Below are 7,478 nucleotides of genomic sequence, written 5' to 3'. Positions count from 1 at the left end.
TAGAGAACAGTCTTGCGATGTCTTGTGTGACTCAACTTGAATACCTCGGGCATGAGGTGTGATGTGAAAGCAGTTCCTCAATCGGTGATTACGTACGAGGGGCTCCGCGTCGTAAAACAATGCGATGCATGAAGAACTGCACTATTTCAGACTCTGTGCTGCATGCTGCGCCGCTTTGGTTTCCGCATATCGTGTCAGCCTATCGCGGCAGTGATCCACTTTTTGCCGGCCTATGATACATGGAATGGACCCACAAGATCCATGCCGACTTGGCCAAAGCATATGCGAAGCGGTGCGACTGGTTGGAGCAAATCCGCGGGCTTGAGTAGAGGTTACTTGTGGGGCTGGCATTCACGACAACTTCGGACGCAGTGGCGGATGATGGCAGCAAGTCTTGGGCAGTAATAGGCATGGCACACACAAGCGAGGGTGCGTGTAAATCTCAAGTGACCAGAGGTGGGCTCGTTGTGAGATGAAAAAAGGATGTCGGCAGGAAAGTTTGACGGCACGACGAGAAGGTAGGCGGGGAAACTGTGCCTCGAGTTTTCCTTGAATAAGATGCCATTACGCATACAAAATGAGGAAAGATTCCTGGAAAACTCTCGGGGCACGGGAGGAGTGTGGCCCTTTAAAGGGTCTATGACAGATCGTAAGTTCATGTCAGCTCGCTGCCTCGCCATTACATCAGAATCGCTTACCACTTCAAGGGTAGGACTGTCGTCCTCCGTGTTAGCATCCGTTAGCTCGACCGGTGCACGGGAGAGCGTGTCGGCATCTGCGTGCTTGCATCCTGATTTATACGCAAATGTGGAATCAAATTCCTTTAGGTGGAAGCTCCACCTTGCTGGGCGGCCTGATGGCTCCTCTAGAATGGCCAGCCAGCACAAAGAATGGTTGTGTCACGATTTTGAAATTGCGGCCGTATAGGTAAGGTCGAAATTCAATAGTGGCCAACACAGCCTTGAGGCGCTCCTTTTCCGAGGTAGAGTAGTCGATTTCGGCGTGAGACAGAACGCAACTCGCATAAGCCATCACTCGTTCTGCGCCATCTTGGTGTTGGACTAGGAGAGCACCCACGCCGATGTTGCTGGCGTTGGTGTGGATCTTGGTGGCAGCGTCCTCATCAAGTTGAGAAAGAAGAGGGCCTGTGTGCATGCGTCGGGGTAGCTCAGTGACAGCCTCCTGTTGCGGTAGTCCACACGAACGGGTTATCATCACGCGTTAAACGGATCCGTGTTTCGCAACCTTGGAGAAGTTGGCGATAACGCGATGGGAGTAGGAGCATAGAGAGAGCAAGCGTTTGAGCGTTTTCTTTGCAATAGGAACTAGAACTTCGGCTACAGCGGCAGTTTTGTCAGGGTGGGGTTGGAAACTGTCGCCACTCACAACGTGGCCGAGAAACTTCAGTTGTTCGTAGCCGAAATGACAGTTTTCAGGATTAAGCCTTCAATTGGTCAACCGCAGAGCATCTAATACAGTCCGCAGGCGTTCAAAATGATCGTCAAAGGCTCCAAAGAAGAAGCCATCTAAGTAAACTAAATAGGTTTGCCATTTGAGGCCAGCAAGGACCATATCCATCATTTGCTGAAAAGTCGCCGGCGCTGAACAGAGACCAAAGGCCAACGCCTCAAGTTCATATAGGCCAAGGGGAGTAATGAACGCAGTTTTTTTCTCTGTCCCGTTCATGAGCCTCAATCTGCTAGCAACCGCTCTTTAAATCAATCGAGGAAAAGTATTTGGCGCGGCGAAGTCTGTTGAGCGAGTCGTTTATGCGGGGCAGTAGGTACACGTCATTTTAGTTATAATGTTCAACTTTCCGCCATCTACGGAAAACCGCAATGTTGCATCTGCTTTCTTAACCAGAACGACGGTTGACGACCATGACCTCTTACACGGTTGAATAATGCCGTCATTAAGCATCTCCTCCATTTGCGTTTCGATGGCCTCGCGTTCTTTAGGTGAAATACGGTACGGCTAATGCCGTATGGGGCGGGCATCGCCGCACGTGATTATGTGGTGTCTTGTAATGGCCGTCTGTTGAACTTCCGAAGAGGACGCGAAGCAAGCTGTGTATTGACGTAGTAAGGCATGTAAAGCGTGGCGTTGAACCTGTGATAGCCCTGAGCTGGTTTCAGTGCGATCGACAGACGTTATTTGAGGTCTCACGGCTTCGCACGGAGAGCATTCAGAAGCATCGGTTTATTATTCGGCGAATGCAATCTGTGTGGCGCGGAAGAGGTGCCGGAGTTCGTTTGTAAACTTTTTGACCAGTAGTTGTGACCTACTATTACGTAGGTGGATGAGGCTTCGGACCAACAAATGCCATGCTTCAGCAACAGTGTAAGATTGCCCTCGGCGACTGCTGTCTCGTCACGGAGCCCATCGCAGTCGACAATGACAAATACAATAGTAGAATCATAAGGTAAAATATCTTTTTTTTTATCCTAAGCACTCCAATACTGTAAAAGGAGTAATTGCATCGCATTGCCTGGAGTCTTCTCTCAAGAAATCGTGACCGCATCAATTGCAAGATAGCTTCCACAATCAGATGAGCCGACTTTCGGTGGCTGGGTTCCCCTGCTCTGCGTTGGTTGCTGTTTGCGAGACCTTCCTTCAAAAACTTAAACACGGAACAAGAAAAAATGCCGGAGAAGATCGTTTCAGGGCATAGAAGCCGCTAGTCGTGCCTTATGTACACAAGACCTCGCAAAACTTGAGTAAAGTGGCCATCAGGTATGGCGTGAGTGTTGTTTTTTCGGCTCCCAAACAAGCTGGAAAAGTTGTTCCCCCGAATCTGCAACTCTAGGAAGCGGGGTTGCCAGATAAACCACGACACTCCGTTTATGAAGTGTTCCGTAAAAGTGGTCTACGCTATCCCCTTAACTTGTGGGAAGTATAATATCGGTCAGACTGGCCGCTGCATCAACGAGCGTTTGGGGGACCATGCCCGAAGTTTGTACGACTTAAAAGATAAGTACGCACATTTTGTTGCGCATGTAATGAGCTGCGACTGGTTTGAGGCGCGTTTGAATGAGACGAAGATTCTTGGCAAGAGCACAGATAAGACCGCGCGTGTTAGCCTGGAGGCTTTCTACATAACGAAATTTAGCTGTAGGTGTAACGGTACTGCTCCCTTATCTCTTTTTACCTCAGAGTTTAACTTTTTAGATTCAGTAATCATGTAACATTTCTTTTTCTTGTTTGAGTTTTGGCTGCCTGCCCGTTTCTGCGAAACAATGATGCCTTTGTTCACCTTCTCCACTTTGTCACCCTTCTCTCCCCTTGAAGCTTCACCCTATATAAGCTGCATTCTGGCTTCAATAAAAATTCAGTTGTGAGTTACCGCTTGCGTCTCGTCGTCGTTCGTCCTTGTGGTTTGCATGGTTTTGGCGCTAGGTTATCTCTAAATCAAGATCCAACGGTGTCCTGCAGAAGTGCTAGGAATAGGGTCGTGAAGGTCGATTCCATCACAGTCGAAAGGCCGGGCAGGAAAAGGTAAAGGTTGCAGAGGAGCAGTTGAGTGCTATCGTGGATCCATGCAACGCTGACATTTCAAGCAAGAGTGGACGTACTGACGAACAAAACGGTACGTGCCTCGCCAACAATACCGAAGGCGTAGGCTGGTAAAAGTTTTCTGCAGACCAGGATTAGCAAGCCCTCAAAACGACGAAGATTTTAAGACGATGTCCCGAAAAATCTACTGATTCCTGAAATACCTGATTCGAAACCGTGGCATTAACTATGTAAGAAGCCCGCCCTTTGAACTACCAACCAAAAAGACTGCCTGTCTAGAAAATATGTAATGTCACCTGCCTTTGAATACATTTTTAGCCTGTCACCTAATCTATCGACATATCTTTAACCCTTTTACCGAAACTCCAAGCCCTAAGATTCACTGTCCATTTTTCGCCACATACGTTGTTTCCAGTTTTTATTTATCACTCTGCCCACAGCCTACAGCAATCGTCTCCTGTTCAAATGTTATCATAGCTTTTATGAATATTATAACTGTCTCGCCTTATCCGGTCCTTCCTACTGACCCTGACGTTGACTGAGTTGAAAACTTGCCTTAAGACTACTTATTTTGTGTGAACTTCCGAATAAAGTTCTGCTATTGTTACTCAGCGCCTGTGTCGCTCGCCTCTACTTCGTCGTCTGTTGGCGCTGTTGCCTTTTTGTCCTGCGCGTTGGTTCTGTATGGTGGTCCATTAATAATAAAAATGTCACTCCTTCATACGTTCCTATAGGGAGCCCTAATTTCACGTTTCAGATGCAGCGCTACTTGGAGCATTCTTTTGCCATTTCTGCATAGCAGGCAACGCGCTTATCGTACTCTACGCGAGTAGATTTTGAACTTGACTTGTGCGCTACATAAGCAACCTTTTGTTGCACAACTATTTCAGTCTGAGTCATGTGTTGTGGTGTTGAAATAATAAAATTTGGCTTCTTTCCTTTGTATCAACGTATTCTGTGACATCCCTTTGTTCGCCAATTCCGGTGCTCAAAATCAGCTTCCCAAGAGAGATTCAATGCCCTATAATCGGGCATTAAGAGAATACTGGTCATGATGGTATGCTATCAGTTTAAAATTCAGCTTGATGCACACAGCAAGGACCAAGGAAGAAGATGAAACGAGCTCTGACTATTTGAAAATATTGATGGTTGTAAGCACTCGTTCTGTTTCTTTTCTTGTCCTCATCTCCTGTGTTGCTCTCAATGTCAAGACTTTCGAACATTTCTTTTTGCTTCTAACCAAGGCAATATTCTATGGCGTCACGTTTTTTCGCTTTAGTTTTAGATCATTCTTTAGTTCACCGATAACCTCAAAAATGGCGCCATCTCCGCGACAGTAACCGCCATGTTTTTTTTTTTAACGTATGGCCGTCCAAAGCAGCTTAGCTGCCCCTCTAAATCTACCTGGATAGTTATCCATGTATCAGCTACAAAGGCAGCAGTATTCTTTATGTATGCCAACAGAGGGAAATATGTTCATGTGTTGCACACACAAAAAACTTCCAAAAACTGATGCAAGAGAGGTGTTACCATATCAGGTACTCAAGAATATATTTCTCAAACAGTCGAGCACGAAAGTACAAATGAACGGAGCAGGAATGAGCTCCAGAAAACAAAAAAAATTGTGAACATGGATTGAGCAGGAAGCCTCACGGTGCTTATCCAGCATTTCGACAAGAAACCTTGTCTTCGTTTTGGCAAAGCGTTTATCCTTGGCGGAGGTTATATAGGTCATTGGCTTTGAGGAGAAAATAGAGGACGGTGTGATGCAAGAAACATGGTGTGCTGAAAAGTGTGTACTTAGAAATCTGTTATCCTGCCATGGTGGCTGCTTGAAGTGGTATGATAAAGAGGACTATCCGTTTTTTTTTCTAAAACTAAGATAAAGAAAAAGGCCTGCTCTACAGTAAGAAATCAATGGGCTGGGGAGGGCGGGGAGGTAGAAACCCCCGAGTTGAAAGGTTGCATGTCAAGGCATGGGGGTGCGACAGGTCGCATGGTATGTACAGCCTTAGTGGGAAGACCCGCCAAAAACCGCTGTTGGTCGAATAGGGGCCGTAGTGGGGCTCGAAAGGGGGCGTGGAAGCCTTATGCCCTTATGGGTCCTTTCTGGTGTACTCCAGGGCAGATTTAAGGCAAGTATGGCGTGATGCACAATAATTTGGGCTATAGCCCCAATGGGTCCACCTGGAGAAAATTGCTGTAGTCCAGTATGAGCTGCCACGGGACTGCAAAGCGGGCTTTCCCACATGCTGCACACATCTGCCCATAGCCTGGTATTTGGAGTTCATATGCGACAAAACTCCACGTTCTGTGAGGGAAAACCGGCCAGCCAAAGTGGGCAGCTGTTGCAATGCCACCTAGGGCTCCTAATATGACTTAGCGGAGCTGAGCACTGAGTTGTGCCTCCATCCTCTCAAGCTGGCTGTACTTCTGCTTGTCTAATTTTCAACATGTGTGCCCTTAAGTATTTCTTATACGTTATTCACGCAATAATTCTAAGCACATTTATTAACTTATTGATGATTACTTAATTAGGACTTTCCAACTCCTGTCAATTGTGCAAAAGGACAACACAAAAGGAAGGAAACAAATGTGCCACATTACCAGATGCCCTTGACCACATGGAAATTTCAGCGCTTCATAACAGTAAAAAATTCACCCATAGCTCGTTCCTACCGAATGCAGCCCTCGATGCATAGTCAAAATAAACCTATCCCAAAAACGATTATCGGGTAAATGTCGGCTAGTTCAAAATTTATCGTGAGCAGCCCATGTGCGTTAAGTGCTAAAAAATTTTGCGGTGTTGATGCATAAATTGGAGAGATTCGCCAACAATTGAAGCATGAATTTGGGCTTGCCAGGGTCCGAACGGACAACTAGGACTGGACCAACCCCAATAATACCCACATCGGCCCCCTGTCGATAGTATGTGGGCGAGCTCAAATTCGGCTGGCTCCTACAGAACCCGCAATGTTGTAATAAAGCAGCGCGGAAAGCCCTAAAAATACCTATCTCGGCTACCTTGGAAAATATTTGGGCAAGCTCAAGTGGGGCTTGCCAAAGTGGGGTTTTCCCAAGTGTGGTTTCCCTCTGCTAAACACCCATCGGTCCCGTTTCGGTACTAGAGGGGATCTCGCTAATGCAGGTTGAGCGTGGGAGGCCTAAATGCGGTTGTCCGCATGGGTCCGAAATTTCCTGTTTGGGATAATCTCTGCGCAGCTCACAGGGGGCCCGTCTAGGCACCAGATGCAGAACCCACATGCTTCCATCAAGGGATGTCCACATGGTTCCCACAAGGGCTGCCCTTAAAGGCCCCGCCGGGTGCACCACTTCATAGACCACTTTATTGTACTGGGAACGGTATGGAGAGGCCAGTTTTACGTCCAAGGATCTAAAAAAGTGGAGAAACAAAACAAAGTAAACGGGAAAGGATGAAAGAAAGGTTAGAGAGTCGATATCAAGCACGCGGAAGGCTGGTGTAGCGTGCATTTCCCTCGTGTTATTTTCACCTCAGCAGGTGCAAAGCTTTAGAATTAGATCACCTGTGGAATATAAGCTGAAAGATTTCAGGTTACATTTTGAGATATAGCTATGGATTAAGATGCCTTTCCATCTATGTCTTGCGGATTTGAAGCATTATTAGAGAATGAATAGCTTAAGTGCATCGAAATTTTGACCGCGTTGATTGATGTGTTTCGAAAGTTACTTTCGGATGTTCCTTCCAGTGCCAGCGTGGTGCCCATTCAGGCTCACGCTCATCGATTGTCCTGTTTCTCAAATGGTAGTGTCCGATAGGAGGAGCATTGGACCATGCACATGGCATGAGACGACGCGCAGGTGCAACTAGTATATAATAGAAAATGAAGCCACTTACCATGTTACTAACAGTAGCACCGCTTTGTAAATGCATGCAGGTCTTACTTCCAGGTCGAGAATATAAGATTATTGTTGACAGGGTCCCC

This window comes from Amblyomma americanum, chromosome 9, assembly GCF_052857255.1.
Source record: "Amblyomma americanum isolate KBUSLIRL-KWMA chromosome 9, ASM5285725v1, whole genome shotgun sequence".
NCBI classification, from domain to species: domain Eukaryota; kingdom Metazoa; phylum Arthropoda; class Arachnida; order Ixodida; family Ixodidae; genus Amblyomma; species Amblyomma americanum.
Note: the sequence above shows the minus strand (reverse complement) of the source record.